Source organism: Pyrus communis, chromosome 7, assembly GCF_041283825.1.
Source record: "Pyrus communis isolate YQ-2024b chromosome 7, ASM4128382v1, whole genome shotgun sequence".
Lineage (NCBI taxonomy): Eukaryota > Viridiplantae > Streptophyta > Magnoliopsida > Rosales > Rosaceae > Pyrus > Pyrus communis.
Window position 1 is genome coordinate 25587298 of NC_142571.1, and position 18498 is coordinate 25605795.

The 18498-nt window shown below is 37.7% G+C and overlaps 1 long non-coding RNA gene and 2 pseudogenes across 4 annotated transcripts; 2 read left to right on the plus strand and 1 right to left on the minus strand.

Annotated features, from left to right (window-relative positions):
- The first annotated feature begins 998 nt into the window (after positions 1–998).
- LOC148695955 (uncharacterized) lies at positions 999–3696 on the plus strand (annotated as a pseudogene). Its single transcript, XR_015964447.1, has 3 exons — positions 999–1637; positions 2042–2195; positions 2425–3696. The product of XR_015964447.1 is annotated as an uncharacterized LOC148695955 (transcript).
- Positions 3697–10888: 7192 nt separating this feature from the next.
- Positions 10889–12839, plus strand: LOC148695956 (uncharacterized). 2 transcript variants are annotated; one of them, XR_015964118.1, is made up of 3 exons: positions 10889–11096; positions 11430–11902; positions 12541–12839. It is a non-coding gene; the product is annotated as an uncharacterized LOC148695956 (long non-coding RNA). The 2 variants fall into 2 exon arrangements; XR_015964119.1 differs by having other exon boundaries at positions 12605–12839.
- A 136-nt stretch (positions 12840–12975) lies between these two features.
- On the minus strand, positions 12976–14969 carry LOC137734455 (receptor kinase-like protein Xa21; annotated as a pseudogene). The gene is made up of 2 exons (XR_015964117.1): positions 13743–14969; positions 12976–13623 (listed from the first exon to the last, which is right to left on the minus strand). The product of XR_015964117.1 is annotated as a receptor kinase-like protein Xa21 (transcript).
- Positions 14970–18498: the final 3529 nt, after the last annotated feature.

The window sequence follows — 18498 nt, forward strand, 5'->3', positions numbered from 1 at the left end:
TCTATAGTTGCCATGAAAAACCTGTATTTAACCAACCTACTCTTTTCAAATGGGAATTTGGTGTCTGAAAAATGAGAAATTCAAAAACTTTGCTGCAGAAATTTAAAAGAAAAAAACAAAAACCAAACACTTACTATGTATTATCACTCTAATTCTAATTGCCACTTCAAGCTCCCTAGCTTTTGACGGATCATGATCATACTCATAAAGCCCTGACCATGAAACCAAACTCATTACTTTGACAAATAAATATAACCAACAACAAAAACAACTAAAATTTTCAAATGGATTATGCCAAAAATTACCAGCCGAATTACCGAACACCATGATATCGAGTCGGAAAACTGATTTGCAATGCTCCGACGAAGACTCAAGAAGGCCAAGGTTTCAAGGAATAAGGTGCAGTGATAGTATTATCCTTATCGAATACAATTATACAACACAAATGTATGTGCTGCACTTGACAGGCATTGTAAACTTGTGAAGCATAGCTTTGCAGGATAAGTTTTTAGAAGTCGAGCCGATGCATATGAACGTAAAACGTTAAATACATTTTTCCACCAGTGTCTTAAGCAAATTTTAGATACATATTGAGATCTCTATAATTGACAGAGGCTTGGAGCTTGTGAAAGTCACATTTTCCTTTGATTGAATATCATAAACCACAGTTTTATTCAATTAACCCAACCCAAATAAAAAGAACCAAATTTTAGCCAACAACTAATCAAAACAACATCGCACAAACCCCAAAAGTTGCACCAACTCCACACCAAAGTTTCAACTCGTACGACAATTACTACAATCTGAATGAAAATTCCACTGTTTAACACAGTGCTTTGGAACTATGTAAATAATTTAAAATCAGAAAAAGTCCCGATTTAATTTCAATCTCACAAAATTTAAGCAAAATGTAATCCCTAACAAAGATTTTGGAGAACAGAAAGGCCAATTCCATCCAATTGAAATAAATAATAAGTGAGGGGGGAAGAAATTGATCCCATGTTGGAGCTTTTTCGTTCCAATCCAAATCGAGCAGGAAGGAAGACGTTGAGGAGGAAACATCGAACCTTGAGAACCTCATCTTCTGGGTACCGAATCGAGGAGCAGAATCGGGCTTGTGGAACCAAATCACCAAAACATCCAAATTAAAACATTGGACCGGATATTGTCAGATATCAAATGAAGGCCCAGTGAGTCGGCCTAGCCCAAATGACGGACCCGATATTTTCTGCGTGAGTTTTGCCTTTAGGAGCATTTCGCTCATTAGTGCACTTGACTTAATCAGAGCCTCGTTTGCTCAGCCCGAAGACGACTCTGTTCCGACCACCGTGTCACCTCGCCCGTTCGCCGACGACGGTTACCTGAGCTACGACCCCCGACTTCCATCCCAGCGATTCGACTCCTTTGCCGACTCCGAGTCGCTTAAGGACTCCGCCACCGATTCCCCAATATTCCACGGCTCGGCCGTAGACGACGCTTTCGCCACTCAGCCGGCGTCGGAGGCCTTCTCTCCTCCGTCGATCTACGCCGAATCGAGCGGCCAGGGCTTTGATGGAGGGTTTGGCGGGACGATACGATTTTCCGCCTCCGTCGGAGATGCTGCCTGAGGAGGGCTTCGCTCTCAGAGAATGGAGGAGGTAGGGTCTCGAATTCTGATTGTTTTCGATTGAACCAATAGTTCTGTATGGCAATTAAATTTTGACTCTTTTGCACAATTTAGTTGACAGTTGTTGGTTTTGATTTGGCTTGATCTTTCTGTTGCTGAGAAATTGAGTGGAAGTTGTTGTTTTGATTTCGGTTGTTAAATTGATTGTTTATCTAAAAAGATAAAAACTTGTTAAATTCTTTATGAATTTCACGTGCCGATTGTTCGTATAAGATTGGGGAGCTGAATTCGAATCGAAAAAAGATTCATAATTGTTGTTTATTGACTTTCAGAAAGTGATTTTATGTTTGCATTGAAGGTGGTGGGAGAAATAAATGATTGAATTCTGTGAGGTTGTAAGGGAGTTATAATAATCCGAGCTTTTGTGACATTCAGGCAGAATGCGATTCATCTCGAGGAGAAGGAGAAGAGAGAAAAGGAGTTGTTGGTTCAAATAATTGAGGAAGCGGATGAATTCAAGATGGGATTCTACCAGAAGAGGAAGATCACTACTGAAAATAACAAGGCTGCTAACAGGGAAAGGGAGAAGGTTAGACCAAATTAGCTTTCCAAAAAATTATGATCGGCACAGCACAATATTTTGTTTCAATGAGCTCTTCTAGTAATGTCGATTTCTTACTTGCCTGCCTCAATTTTAAGTTTTTGGTTGGAATGCATATGAAGATTCTTTCGACTGATGCTTATAGTTTGTTTATTTCATTTAACTTTTGTTTTTGAATTGCTGATTCATTGAATAATTAAATACTTGATCGAAATAGGTTTTCCTCAAAGTCTATTCTCCCCAAGTTGACAAGATGTCCAATCGCAGAAGGAATGCTTCTGCGTATCTGATTCGCTCCCATCAACATTATCTCGAGCTTTATTGAGAAATTGCTGACAGATTCAGGTAGCACTCCTCCAAAATTATTGGAACTGATATCCAAACCCTTTAAATTGGTGCAGTTAACCAGAGAAGAGATAAAGTCCAAGTCACCTTTCTCATTATTTCCAAGATTGTTAGTAGCTATTTCTAACCAGAAACGTATTTTTTGAGATTTCAAATATTGCAAGGTTGGATGCGTTGGAGATTGTAGTTGGTATTGGTCCAGTGAATTGGTTGAAATAGAAGTGAAAGGCTTTGAGGTTGGGGAATATAGTGTGGCCCAAGCCAGGAGGAAGTGTTCCATGAAGTTGGTTTTCAACCAGCAAAATGTTCGTAATAGAAGAGAGTTTGTATATGGAGGGAGGGATGGTACCATTCAAATTAATTTGAACCCAAATCAAGACTCTTTAAGCTATTCAACTGGCCAAGGCTGTTTGGTATACCTCCATGCAGATTATTTTGTTGCACAGATAGCAACTGAAGAGAAAAAAGATTCCCAAAAGAAGATGGGATTTCCCCACAAAAACTATTTCTGCCTAAGTACAGTACCTGAAGCTTCGACAACGAGCCAATTTCTGGAGGGATGGTGTCGTTGCCTTCACTTTGTGACTCATGGTAATTTTTATATATCATAATCTATTAGAATATTCAAATTAAAATTTGAATGGAAATTATGGCCAGATCCTCTCTCTTAATGAAACTCTAATCATTGGGTGAGAAAATTAAAAAAAATTTAAGAATGATTGCTGGCCACATGATCTGCATTAACGGCCCAGATTGTGGTTTTGGAAAGAATCTGGAGAGAGAGAATTGGAGAGGATCTGGATCCATGAAATGGTACAGACCTTTGGGTTTGGTACATAACTCTTCTAGTGTTGCTGTGAGGAAAATTTTACATGTTGGTTGAACTGAGCCCCTTTCGTTGGAAAGGTATACATAATGCAAAACGTAGCTTTTGGCTGAACCCTATTTCTGCCCCCCGCCACTAATATGTTGACAAATCAATCAGATCTCAATGGGATCAAATCCCTAATTATTTGTATACTTAGTTTTCATGTATTTGCCTAGTTAGGAAGTCGACTCCAATTTATAAGGAGCTGATTGTGCATATCAATTGTATAAATTTTCTCCTTCCCGTATCAATTCAATACACAATTATTCCATTCAAGCATTCTCTTCTTGGCACCAGAGCCTAGGTTTAAGAAAAAAAACAACGAAGCGGTACTCTGTACGGAGAACCATAACTACCAGCAGCGTATCCAGTTGTGCAACGCTGTCCGATCAGCGAGCGACGCCGTCGTTGCTGACCCAAGAACCCAGAACTACCAGCTGCACATCTAGTTGTGTAGCGCGCCGTTCGACCAGCAAGCGATGCTGTCGTTGCTTATCTGAGTTCACCAAGCCGCTCCTTGCATCCACCACCACGAACCGAGATTCAACCCGCTGCTTGAAGTTTGTCCCAGATTCCGGGCAGACCTAAATCGCCATCGCCTTAAACCACGACTTTCAACTGTTGGTTTCATCTGCACCACAAGATTTCGACCGCGAATCTATTTTCTGTGCCCAGACGTCGTGATCCACTTGCTGCTATCTTGAAGAGCAGTAGAAAAAGGTGTGTTATTGCGGAAATAAGAAAGAGAAAAGGGGTTCTTGTTTGAAAAAAAAGGAGGAAGCACGGGTGAAGAAGTAAAGAAAGAGGAAAAAGACAAAAATTAAAAATAAAAAAATAGAAAAAGGGAGAAGAAAGAAGGAAACAGAAAAAAAGAAATTTGTTTGTTTTTGGTCATTGTTTTACAGGACCTTTGGTTGGACCTTTGGACGTTACCAATCACTCGTACGCATTGCAGCAAACTCATCCAGAACAATGGCAGCCCAGATTCGTGCACTGATTGCTAAAGCTGAGGTAACTTCTAAACATATAGACAACGATGGTAAGGCTTTGAAAGTTTTTGCATATGTTACGAATAATACATGGATAATTGATTACGGTGCTACTGAACATATGGCTTGTGAATTTAGACAGGTACAAATCCTAAAACCATCCACCAAAACCGTTGTGAGTGTTGTCAATGGTAATGTTGTTCCTATTATTGGGGAAGGCACTGTCTCCATTTCCGATACCCTTAATCTTGATTATGTACTTGTTGTTCATTCTCTTGACTATAATTTATTATCAGTTGCTCAAATAACTGTCACCCTACATTGTTGTGTGATTTTTTGGCCTTCTTTTTGTGGTTTTAAGGATATTCGGACTCGCAAGACGATTGGTTATGGTATCAAGAAGGGCAAGCTCTATTACTTGGAGCTAACATCAAACAGTACCCGAATGTTGACTCAAGCTCTTACAGTCGAAGAATCTCAAGGGGAGACAAATAAAGTTTCGGAGGTTTGGATGTGGCATCGTCGACATGGACATGCTTCTTTAGGTTATTTACAGAGGTTGTTTCCTAGCCTATTCGTTAAGCATGATGCTTCTAGCTTTAAATGTGGTGTTTGTGAATTAGCTAAAAGTCATCGAACTTCGTTTCCATCCAGTATGACTAAAAGTTCCGTTCCTTTTATGATAATCCATTCTGATGTTTGGGGACCATCTAAAACTGCTACATTTGGTGGGGCTCATTGGTTCGTTACTTTTATTGATGATTGCACACGTATGACGTGGGTTTGTTTGATGAAGTCCAAAAGTGAAGTTACCTCTTTGTTTCAGCAATTTCACAAAATGGTGCAAGTACAATATAAGTCACAAATACAGGTTCTTAAGAGTGATAATGGCAGCGAGTACGTGAACAATGAGCTTCGTGCTTTTCTTGATCATCATGGTATTGTTCATCAAACTACATGTCCAAACACTCCCCAACAAAATGGAGTTGCAGAAAATAAGAATCGTCAGCTTTTAGAAGTTGTTCGTGCTTCCTTGCTTGGGGCTTAGTCTTCTGTTGTCCTACTGGGGTGAAGCTCTCACTTCAGCTGCATATCTCATTAATCGTGTTCCCTCTCGATCGGTTAATTTTCAAACACCATTTCAGGCTCTCTCCTCACATGTCGATGCTCCTACAGTCCCCAATCTCCCACCTCATGTGTTCGGTTGTGTGACATTCGTTCATCTTCATAAGCAGCAGAGGAGCAAGCTTGAACCTCGAGCCTTACGGTGTATGTTTGTGGGGGTATGCCTCCAATCAGAAAGGATACCGATGTTATCACCCTCCAACAAAAAAGTTATTCGTCACTGTGGAAGTTGCATGAGAACGATATGTACTTTGCCAATCTTGAGTCTTCACTGTAGGGGGAGAATCAGACAGAAGTTCAAACTCTTGATTATAGTATTCCAGATACGGTTGTTGTGAATGATTTGCATTCAAGTGGTGATGTTTCGGAAACAAGTGGTGACCATTCACAAGAAAATAACGCTGTTAATAACTTGGAATTAAGTGGTAATGTCTTGGAGACAAGTGGTGATCATTCGCATGAAAATAACATTGAAAACCTTGAAAGAGACGAGCTTACGTCATCGGATAGCTCACTGCCAATTTTCGCACCACCAGCTTCTTCGCCACCCTCACAGTTGCCCTCGCCATCTTTGAGCCCTAGTAACCATAATCAATCGCCTTTGATTCCGGATGCACCACCACCGCCGCCATCTCGTCTCCCTAACCGTGTTAACCGAGGTATTCCTAAACCCACTTACGAAGCTGATCCTAAGTGCAAAACTAGGTATTCTGTGAATAAACCCAACCCTGAGTCTAATGTGTTATACCCGTTAAGTAATTATGTGTCTACTAGTCACCTGTTAGATTCAAATAGGTCATTTGTGTATCAATTATCTACTGTATCTATTCCTAACAGTGTGCATGAGGCTTTAGCTGATCCACGTTGGCAAGCAGCAATGAACGAAGAGTTGAAGTCTTTGAAGAAGAATGCTACTTGGGAGATCACAGACTTGCCAACTGGTAAGAAACCTGTGGGATGCAAATGGGTTTATACTGTGAAGTACAAAGCTGATGAGACGGTGGATCGCTTCAAAGCAAGACTAGTAGCAAAAGGATACACTCAAAAATATGGAATCGACTACACATATACATTTGCACCTGTGGCCAAGACTAACACAGTTCGTGTTTTGTTGTCCTTGGCTGCAAATCTTAATTGGCCCTTACATCAATTCGATGTGAAGAATGCCTTCTTGCTTGGAGATTTGACAGAATAGATTTATATGGATCTTCCACCAGGGTGTAATACCCCACATAAATACAAAAGAAAGGTGCAGGTTGAAGAAATCCTTGTATGGTTTGAAGCAGTGCCCTCAAGCATGGTTTGGAAGATTCACAAAAGCAATGAGAGCATTTGGTTACAAACAAAGTAATTCTGATCATACTTTGTTCTTGAAAAGACGAAATGGGAAGCTTACCGCACTTATTGTGTATGTAGATGATATGGTGGTAACAGGAAATGATCTGGAAGAACATGCGGCCTTACAAAAATACTTGTCTGCTGAATTTGAGATGAACGACCTTGGATCCCTAAAATATTTTCTAGGGATTGAGGTATCGAGAAGCAATTCGAGAATTTTCGTGTCTCAGAGAAAGTACATTATTGATTTGTTACATGAAACCGGCATGTCTGCTTGTCAGCCAATATCTACACCATTAGAGGAAAGATTAAAGCTTTGTGTTAATCCTAATCAAGTACCAGTTGACAAAGGGAGATACCAGAGGTTAGTAGGTCACTTAATGTACTTAGCACGGACAAGATCGGACTTTGCTTGTGCCTTGAGTGTAGTGAGTCAATACATGCATGATCCTGGAGAACAACATATGAATGCAGTGATGAGGATTTTGCGATATTTGAAGGGAAGTCCGGGAAAAGAGATTTTGTTTAAAAGAAATAATCATCTTGGAGTTGAAGGTTATACTGATGCAGATTGGGCAGGTTCAGTTGATGATAGGTGCTCAACATCAGGTTACTTTACATTTGTTGGGGGTAACTTGGTTACATGGAGGAGTAAGAAACAGAATGTGGTTGCCCGTTCCAGTGCAGAAGCCGAATACAGAGGAATGGCACTTGGGATTTGTGAAATTTTGTGGCTTAAACTTCTATTGCAGGATTTGGGTATAAAAATTGATCAGCCTATGAAATTATTTTGTGACAATAAAGCTACCCGTGACATTGCACATAATCCAGTACAACATGATCGAACGAAGCATGTTGAAGTTGACAGATTCTTTATCAAGGAAAAATTGGAAGGAAAAATAATTGAAGTACCATCAATAAGAACGGAGGATCAGTTGGCAGATATTCTCACGAAAGTTGTTTCAAGTCATAAATTTTCAAGTTTCTTAGACAAGTTGGGCATGAGTGACATATATGCACTAACTTGAGGGGGAGTGTTGACAAATCAATCAGATCTCAATGGGAACAAATCCCTAATTATTTGTATACTTAGTTTTCATGTATTTGCCTAGTTAGGAAGTCAACTCCAATTTATAAGGAGCTGATTGTGCATATCAATTTTTTATATTTTCTCCTTCCCGTATCAATTCAATACACAATTATTCCATTCAAGCATTCTCTTCTTAATAATGCAAAACATGTCCAATTCAATTCAACGATTAGCCTTCCTTCTCCTGCTCATGCGCTGATGTTTATTTGCTTAATCTTTCTCAACTTCCGCATTGTCAGTTTTGCTAGCGGTGGTTTTCTTTTTTTCTTGCTGAAATGGCATTATCTCCACATGTGGTTCTTCTTTTTCTTGTCATAGAGATCGAAATGAAGATAAGCTTGGGCCATGATATCCATCATTCAGTGAGCAGAAGCAGGAATTCTGGTGATTAAATTATGCAAGGCAGAGTGAAGTATCAAAATGCAGGTTATGAGTTGGCAGGACAATATCTTACTTCGATAAACATCATGACCAAGGGCTTCGGGTTGCCGAACAATTACTTGACTTCTTCACACCATGCCTGAAGCGCATCAAGAAATTATGCAACTGCCAAGAATAAGACCATAAATTATGCTCATTCATACCATGAAGAATATTATGTTAATCTCTTATTTTGACGCTTGCAATATTGTTCATGTCTGCAATTCTGCAAATGTAACTCAGAGTCTAGAAAGCTTATGAAATAGGCCCGAATCCTTGACTCAGTACTCGAACAAACTCAGTTGGATCGCGTGCTGCTTAGGCCGTGATCATATGAATTCTAGGAATCCGGGTTCCAGTTAGTACATCCCTTACCAGGCATTGTCCTCCTTCAACACGTCCATATCCATCCGCTCTCTCGGCAAATCTGCAGAACAAGCAAATCTTTGCCCTTGATCATCTTGGACCCGATTCCAATTGTTTGCGGTATTTCTATGTGTGCTGCTTTCGTTTACTTGAAGAAGCACGGGATCACATATTTCTTCAACAAGCTCAGGCAAAGCTATCTGAACGAACTTGTTCAGGTTCAGACCATCTTTGAACATTTCATCTGTAGGCCACTTTCCAGTAAGCATCTCCAACAACAGGATTCCCTAACTATGCATATATACGCATGCAATAATTATAGCTCTTGATATTAAGTGCGTTTAGTAATTAAGTTGACGCAAAGACTCAAAAAGAACATGAATGATTTTCAGTGTCCTTGATTTCAAGAGACACTCTCATGGGACTGGGTGACGTTACATGACGCACATTTATGGAATGATTGGAATAATTTTTAACTGGTGGTGTACAAGCATTTATTGAACTGGTGACGCCACTAAACTATGTAGGAAGACTAATTTATTTAGCTCATACCTGTCCGGATATAGCCTATGCAGTGAGTGTAGTGAGTCAGTTTATGCATTCGCCAAGTGTGGATCATATGGCAGTTGTTATGCGGATTTTAGCCTATTTGAAGTCGGCTCCAGGAAAAGGAATTTTGTATAAAAATTCCAGTCATTTGAGGATTGAGGGATTTACTGACGCCGATGGGGCAGATGATGTGACTGATAGGCACTCTACTTCTGGATACTTTACGTTTATTGGCGGAAATCTAGTTACTTGGAGGAGTAAGAAGCAAAATGTGGTGTCAAGGTTTTCAGCTAAGGCTGAATTCAGAGGTATGGCACATGGAATATGTGATTGGTTACATAAATTACTTGGCGGTCTAGGCTTCAAAGCAAAGGAGGTAACAAGCTTGTATTGTGATAATAAATCCGCATGGGAGATTGTAGAGAACCCGATACAACATGATAGAACGAAACATGCGGAGGTTGACCGTCATTTTATTAAGGAAAAGCTTGAGAAGAAAATTGTGTCAATACCGTTTGTGAACTCGGAAGAGCAACTTGTGGATATCCTCACTCATGTTGTGTGTAGTAGAGTTTTTGGTGACTCACTTGTCAAGTTAGGCATGTGTGATATCTATGCTCCAACTAGAGGGGGAGTGCTGCCGTGAGTGTTATTTAAAAAGGGCATGTATATATATTGTAAATACTAGGAATCCTTTATTAGGAAGGATATGTGTGTCCTTTATTATTTCCTTATAGAGCAAGGATTGTATCTTGTATATATTGTCCTTTATGCAATACAATGAAAATTAAGCCGTAAAATTCAATCATCAATACAACCTATGGCTATCGTGTAACTACCTACTATCTCACCCATCCCAGAAATTTGGGAGGAGGGAAGAGATGGCAGCAGCAGAGAAAAACAATAGAAATATAATATAAAAATGCATGAAATTTGACCCAAAGAAGCAAATGGAATCGAAAGTCCTTGCAATGTCTGCAAGCCCTTTTAGTGTTTTGGGGTGTAGAGAGAGACCGGGAGAGTATTTGCAACAATTTGATGTTGCAGAAAGTTTAACAAACTATGTGGGATCGATGAATTTTTTTTTTTTTTACTCAAATACTCAACTTCTAAAAAAATTGAAATCAAACAAACAAAAAATCCATAAATCGAGTCATATTTTAGTAGAAGAATTTAAAACTTCAAAATTATAATCCATCAATAAAAAAAATTTGTTTTTCTCTATAATAGCTATTAGAGTTTTAACCGGAATAAGAGTAGGATAAATAAGAAATGATGTTAGGGTTTAATTATAGTTTGAGTTTATTCATAAATTTGAATTTTATTATTAATTTTATTTATACTTAATAATAATTGTGCAATAAGGTAAAAAGACAATTAATATTTAAAATTTAAATTATGTGTAGAAAGAGGTAATATGGTTTAAATAAAATTTTCCTATACTAAAACTCAAAACTAGCTGATTCACTGTTCATAAGCAGTTTGCTTCTCGTTTTGCCCCTGTTAAATTTGATTTATTACTTTTCTGCCACTGTCTGAGAAAATATATATACGCTTTATATTTTGTTCTTTTCTCTTCTCTCGTCCTCCTTTCGCTCCTCACCGACTCCGACTTACCGTTCGAACGAGAAACCCAAAAAACTACCACAACAATTCGACTCAAGAGAGTGCCAACAACAACATTCGAGCTTTGCGTGCTCGAATCTACCCTCGACCGAAGAGTTCCATAAGCCCAGCTTGCGATGTTTATTTTTCCGGCCAATTTCAGGCCTTACCGACCTTTTTTGGGTCCGGAGAAGGTAATATTTTTCCGTACACCCTCGAATTATCTTAGATTGTGAGCTAATCGGAGTCTGCAAATTTTTCCACGGCACCACCATTCCATCCGCGACGTTTTCCAAAACCCGCTTGACCGAAGGGAAGCAATTTATCGTACGCAAGATCCCAAAAATTCTTTACAAATATCCCTTTTCGCAATTCTTTTCTTAATTTCTTGATTTTTGCATACTCCTTTCTCAATTGAACCGAACCATAGCATTAGAAAAAAAAAATGTAATTATTAGGGTTTTTTTTTTTTTTTTTGGTAATTTTTCCGATTTTGGAAATTTGATGGTGTTTGTGTACCATTGCAGGTGATTGCCAAAGAATCTTTCTTCTGACTGCACAGGTATGAAAACAATAGTCCTGACATCACCGGTATAAATCCTTGCTAATTTGTCGTCGTGGTTAAGATTATTGTTTCAATCGGGTTGTGTTTTTGTCATAAGGAGGATTTCCGCAGGGTGAGAGAGGAATTGGCTGAAACTCATAAACCAATCATCGGTGGAATTGAACGTTAGGAGCAAAACTATTTGTCATTAGATAAGGAGTGAGCAATGTTGAATGCTATCAGTTCTCATATGCTGCCTTGACATGAAAACATAAATATTGACGAGAATTGCGCATCTATTGCATAAAATCATTTATTTTCATCCTATTTTGCGTGTTTAGGGAACTTGAATGGTCAAAATATACCATCCTATGCATTGGCGTTGAACCGTACGCATGAGTCCCTAATTCGCCGCCGGTGGACGTTAGCCTTTTCTCCTCCCCCTTCAGTACTCATGTGAGTCTGTGACTCAAGTCTAACACTTAATCTTCTGTTTGGAAATTCCTCTGTTTTATTACTTGCTGAAAACGCCTCTGTCAAATTTTATATATGTAAACTCTCTGGCTTAGCTTTTGCTTGTATGTCCCCCATTTGTTTTCTTATACATCAATATTAGATGTGAATATTAGAACAATGGCAATAGGACTGCCAATCCAAATTCACCTAATTAGAATTAGCTATCTTACGGATGTGTTAATTAAAAAAGTCCAGCCAATTTTTAGCATGTTTAAGTAGTAGTAATTAAACTCAAAAAATGCTCAAGTGCTTGAATTTCTAACAATGTTCCATTATAGGATCAAGCATTGTAACTTAGAGCTGCCTCATTGGGTTGTCAGCTTCTGTATGGATGCAATTAGTATAAATTACGTTTTCATTGCTACGAACAGTTTTGTATTCATTGATGTCTGGAAAGATTTCGGGAAAACAGGATGAATACTGTAAGGATGTAGGTTGGTGTATGTTTAAATTAGTTCTCCCAATTTTCTTCTTTAATTTTTTTTATTTATTTTGTTTTCATTGCTTTGCTTAATTATAAATTAGGTGTGGTCGAAAATTGAAGTTTTGTTCATGCATGTGTTTTTCTTTCTTTCTAGCCATCTATCTGTTGTCTGATGTCTGAGGTTTCAATTACATTCACACAATATTTTAACGGAATAGGCCAGAAGAACATCTTTTTGGCAACGATGAAGATTGAAAAGTGAAATCCTGAGGAACGATCTGAAAAGTTGGGACATGAAAAGCAAAGATATTTTGGTGTGTATTACATCTATATGAACAGCCTAGTCTCCAACTTTTTTGCTATGTATTACATTCTACAAACACCTATTTTTTATTCCTTATTGAACATAAGAATGTAAATAGAGTTTGATATGGATGTAAATGAATTTTAACATATTCTACATGTTTAACACAATTAAAAACATGCGGCATCGCGTTGGTTCAATTGTTAGTATATACTACAATAACAAGTGTGTAAACAATCAATGTAAACAACAAAGAAAGTCGGAAAGATTGACAAATTTGAAGACTTGACAAACACAAACTTAGTAACGCAAAATATTAAACCGACAGAAAACTAAACTTAAATAGACATCCAAGCAAGCATAAAGATGATCTTACAAAGATCATTCACAAATCATAGAATAAAAGCAGTTGCAAAAATATTAAAATCGACAGACCACTCCACGCAAACTACCGTCCAAGTTTCATGGCAGTTGAAATGAAGATGAAAGACTATTATTTCTCACTACATAGGCCTTGATCAGAGACGCTCACTTGGAATTCTGATCCCAGTTAGCACGTCCCTTATTAGACTTAATTCAGCGACCACATTGCTCATGTCTTTTCGCTCCCTCGGCATCGCTACAGAACAAGCCACTCCCACTCTTGCAATCGAAGTCAAGCACTCCACAATCTTTTTTCTTTGTTCATTTGGGGCATAATTCCCCCTATTACTTCTGGGATCAGTACTGCTGTTGCTTTCTTCTATTTGAACAAGTAGTGGATCACATATTTCTTCCCACATCTTGGTAGAGCCATCGAAACAAAAATGTGTAGGTCCATAGCATCTTTAAACATTTCATCTGTCGGCCTCTTGCTAGTTAACATCTCCAACAACAGTATTCCATAGCTATACATGTCGCCATATGTTGCCACCTCGCTTCCCATTCCATACTCTTCAAGTTATATGCACAAAAACATAACTTTAGTCTTATGTGTGTCTTGAAAAAACTCATGCATATATATTACCAACACTGGTACGTATGTATGTTTATGTAAGTAAAAGAAAATTTACCAGGGGGAGTATAGCCTATGGAGCCTTTTATGACACTGGAACTGCTTTCGTGCAAAGGAGATGGGCAAGAAGCATCCCGAAAGTACCTTGCTAAACCGAAATCACCAACACAAGCAGTCATGTCACTGTCTAACAAAATGTTGCTAGGCTTTATATCACAATGAATTATTGGCATGTGGGAGCGGTTGCACAAATAATCCAGAGCGCACACTACATCGATGGCAATGTTAACTCTTTGAGTGAGATTCAGGTTCTTTGGCAGATTGACTCACCCATCTACTCTTTGAGCTGATATGTGCAGCCACTCATCTAGGCTTCCATTCACCATGAACTCATACACTAGGGCTTTGAAATCGTTTCCTTGAGAATCAATGCTTGAACAAGCAGTCAGTAACTTGACAAGATTTCGATGCCTAATGCTTTTCAAGGCTTCACATTCAGATATGAAACTTTTAGAAGCTCTTGAAGTTTGAAGATTGAGTACTTTCACCGCAACATTTCTTTCTTCATGCTGATTGAGAACTCCCTTGTACACAGACCCAGAACTTCCATAACCAATCATATTCGAAGCAGAGAACCCATCAGTTGCTTTGAGGAGATCTCCATAGGACAGTTTCAAGAGTGAAACCCCCATTGATGATCCTGAAGTTGACTTAAGCGCTCTAGCCTTTCTTGATCGATAAAGAAGCGCAAGTAACAACACGAAGACCAAGCCGACAACCCCACAGGAAACTGAGATAATTAAGTTCAGCTTAGGAAATAACCCTCGCTTGGATTGCGTGGAGATGCATTTAGTCAATCTTAAGTGAGGTATACCTCCACAAAGCCGTGTGTTTCCCACAACAGATACCGCACTTGCATTCTTAAAAACTCTTTGGATTGGTACTGCACCTTCAAAATCGTTAAATGAAAGGTTCAAATTCTGCAAGAAGGGGAAACTCTCCAAGTAGTTGGGAATTATGCCAGACAAGTTGTTGCGAGAGAGGTCAAAATATTCAATTCCTCTCAAGGAGCTCAAGGATTTAGGAATTGTCCCCTGCAATAAATTTTCTCTCAGAGACAGAGTCATCAAACTTGTGCAACTCCCTAAGCTTTGTGGAATCTCACCAGATAACTTGTTTTCAGAAACATCCAAGAAAACAAGATGCTGTGAGTTGCCTACTTCCATGGGAATGGATTCAGTAAGTTGGTTTCCAGATAGATTCAAGTAAACAGGTAAATTGATGACTTGTTAAACCAAAATCACCAACACAAGCAGTCATGTCACTGTCTAACAAAATGTTTTTGGGCTTTATATCACAATGAACTAATGGCATGTGGGAGCGGTTGTGCAAATAATTCAGAGCACACGCTACATCGATGGCAATGTTAACTCTTTGATTGAGATTCAAATTCTTTTATAGGTTCACGCACACTCTTGTTTAATTTTGTTTTTGTTTAATTTATTCACTTTGCTAGCCATAATAAAGAAGAATTTGTGAGAAGTTGATAAGAGTGTGTGAAAATCACTTCCCTAATTGATATTGTTGATCTATTATTGGAATAGTGCTACTTGAGGACATCACTACTATAAAGGTACTATTTGATATCTTCACAACTATAGAAGTGCTATTTGATAACTTTTTTCCTGATATTCTTTTACAAAATGATACATTTACACTGAGGAGCTAGAGAAATAAATTTGGTTATGAACTCGCCATTTTTTATATTCGAATTTGAAACATCTCACTTACTAGTACAGAGTAACACCATTAGTACATAGTACTAGGTATCTTTTCTTGGATATTTTTTGCTAGAATCAAAACTAAGACCTCTCACTTACAAGTGAAGATGACTATCACTTGATCATAGTACTAAGTGGCTTTTTTCTTAGATATTTAGTTATGAAAATAAATAAAAAAATTAGGATTAAACCGGTTTCCAATCCAAATAAACACAATGGTTAAACATATGTTGACACCTCGCTTCCCATTCCATACCCTTAAGTTATAACTACAAAAAGTAGCTAGGTTCTCATGTGCAACTTCACAAAAATCATGATATAAACAAAAACATAGTGCAGGCACAAATAATATATATATATATATATATATAGACACAAAAAAAAAAAAAAAAAAATTTACTTGGGGGAGTATAGCCTATGAAGCCTTTTTATGACACTGGAACTGCTTTCGTGCAAAGGAGATGGGTAAGAAGCATCCCAGAACTGTTTTCGACTAATCTCATTAACGTTAATCCCGCATAATAACAAACATAGGACTAGACTAATAGTTACTTCAGTCTAGTCCAATCATAAATTAGTGAGGGCAAACCAACGTCCCTTAAAGCAGTAAGAGATGAAAGTCACTGTTAGATGGCGTAAAGACTTGGGAATTAATAGCCATCACAGCCTTTTTAGTCAATAGAATGAAAATTGAATCAAGGCGGTTTTTAGCTTTGATTTGTCAAACTATACCGATATCCACATAAATTTCTCCAAGAATTTGATGGAGATTTTCCCACAGACAAATCTGGATATGCCTGCTCCCACACCTTGCAGACAAGTCTAGCAAACTTTCCTCGTAATGAATTTGAAATCTAAAATAAAATCCCGAAAATAAAGTTTTTCTTTTGAAAAGCCATAACTGAAAAATGTATTACTACTAACAATATAGATTTAAACCAAAAAAAATCAAACATGTGAAAAAAAAAAAAAATTGATCTCATGAAAAGAAACTAAATGCTAATATGAATGCTTGAGAACTCTATTTTAGCTAGGCTGCAAAATAAAGCTAGTTGGTAGATAGAGATCTAAGAATTGAGCTGTGTGGTTGAACCTTTATTATACTAGTAGATTGGACTCAGTAGAGAGTTTCGGTTTTTCAACCCAGAGGTGGGTTTTTCCGGTCAAAAATATCTTATGCTCAAGTTATGTTTCTTGTGTTCAAGTAATATTTATTGTGTCACGCATCCCACACACACATACATGGCAAAAAAAATGTGATAAGTGTAGTATCACTCCGGGAAGAAAGTAAAGCGTAAAGACTCACTAGCTAGTTTTCTAGGGTAGAGGAAGGTTCATGCAAATGGTACATTGGCAAGTTTCTCCTGATTTCTTGATCATTACTCTCACAGTTACTACTCTTGCGAATTGCAATGCATTATGCGACGTTGCAAATACGCTTGTTAAATAAATCTTAAATAATCATGATATTATTTTTTATATTGTTGATAAGGCACACTTTTTCTAGTTTCACGCATACTTCTGTTGATTTTTTTTTTTTTCGTTTACTTTATTCACTTTGTTGATCATAGTAAAGAAGAATTTGTGAGAAGCTGAAAAGGGTACGTGAAAATCACTTCTCTAATTAATATTGTTGATTTTTTTATTGGGATAGTGCTATTTGAGGACATCACTACTGTAAAAGTGCTACTTGATAACTTTTTTCCTGATATTTTTTTTACAAAATGATACATTTACACTGAGGAGCTGAAGAACTAAATTTGGTTGTGAACTTGCCGTTTTTTATATTCGAATCTGAAACCTCTCACTTATCAGTACTAAGGTTCTAAAAGATGATAGGCGCTAGTAGGGTGGCGGGTTAGGGCCTAGCGCCTAGGCAGACTAGGCGGATTTAAGTAAATTTATTATATTTCGTGTAAATAAGTATCTGTTTATACTTAAAATATATATATATACTACGAAATACAATGATATATATATATATATATATATATATTATGAAGTATTGGAACATAATGAAAATATGGGGACAAACATATAATGTGTGTTCATTTAAGTATTCAACAAGTCTCTTATAATTTATTGAAAAAAATAATATGCAAAATGAAATTTATCTATTTTTTGTCTATGTAAGTCGCAACCTAAGCTGATGCCTAGACATGTTTGGATGATCTGGGTGGGTGCCTAGGTAGTCTAGGTGGGCGCCTCAACAGGTCTAGGTGCCATTTCTTAATTTTCAAATGCCTAGGCATTAATCGGGGCGGTGACCAACCGCTGAGCGCCTAGGCGGTGCTAGGTGGGGATTTTTAGAACAGTGATCAGTACAAAATAACACCATTAGTACATAGTACTAAGACACCATTAGTACATAGTACTAAGTATCTTTCCTTGGATATTTTTTGCGAGAATCGAAATTAATACCTCTTACTTATAAGCGAAGAGAAATATCACTTGACCGTAGTACTAAGTGGCTCTTTTCTTGGACCTTTAGATATGAAAATCAAGGAAAGTTAGGATTAAATCAGTTTCCAATCCAAATAAACACAATGTTTAAACATATGTTGACACCTCGCTTTCCATTCCATACTCTTAAGTTATAACCACAAAAAGTAGCTAGGTTCTCATGTGACACTTCACAAAACTCATGATATAAACAGAAACATAGTGCAAGCACAAATAATATATATATATATATATATATATATAAAATTACCTGGGGGAGCATAGCCTATGGAGCCTTTTTATGACACTAGAACTGTTTTCGTGCAAAGGAGATGGCCAAGAAGCATCCCAGAACTGTTTTCGGCTAAACTCATTAACGTTAGTCTCGCATAATAACAAACACGGAACTAAATTAATAGTTAGTTCAGTCTAGTCCAGTGATAATTAGTAAGGACAAACAAACGTCCTCTTAAAAATTAGTAAGAGATGAAAGTCAGTGTTAGATGACGCAAAGACTTGGGAATTAATAGCCATCATAGCCTTGTTAGTCAATAGAAGGAAAATTGGATCAATGCGGTTTTTAGCTTTGAT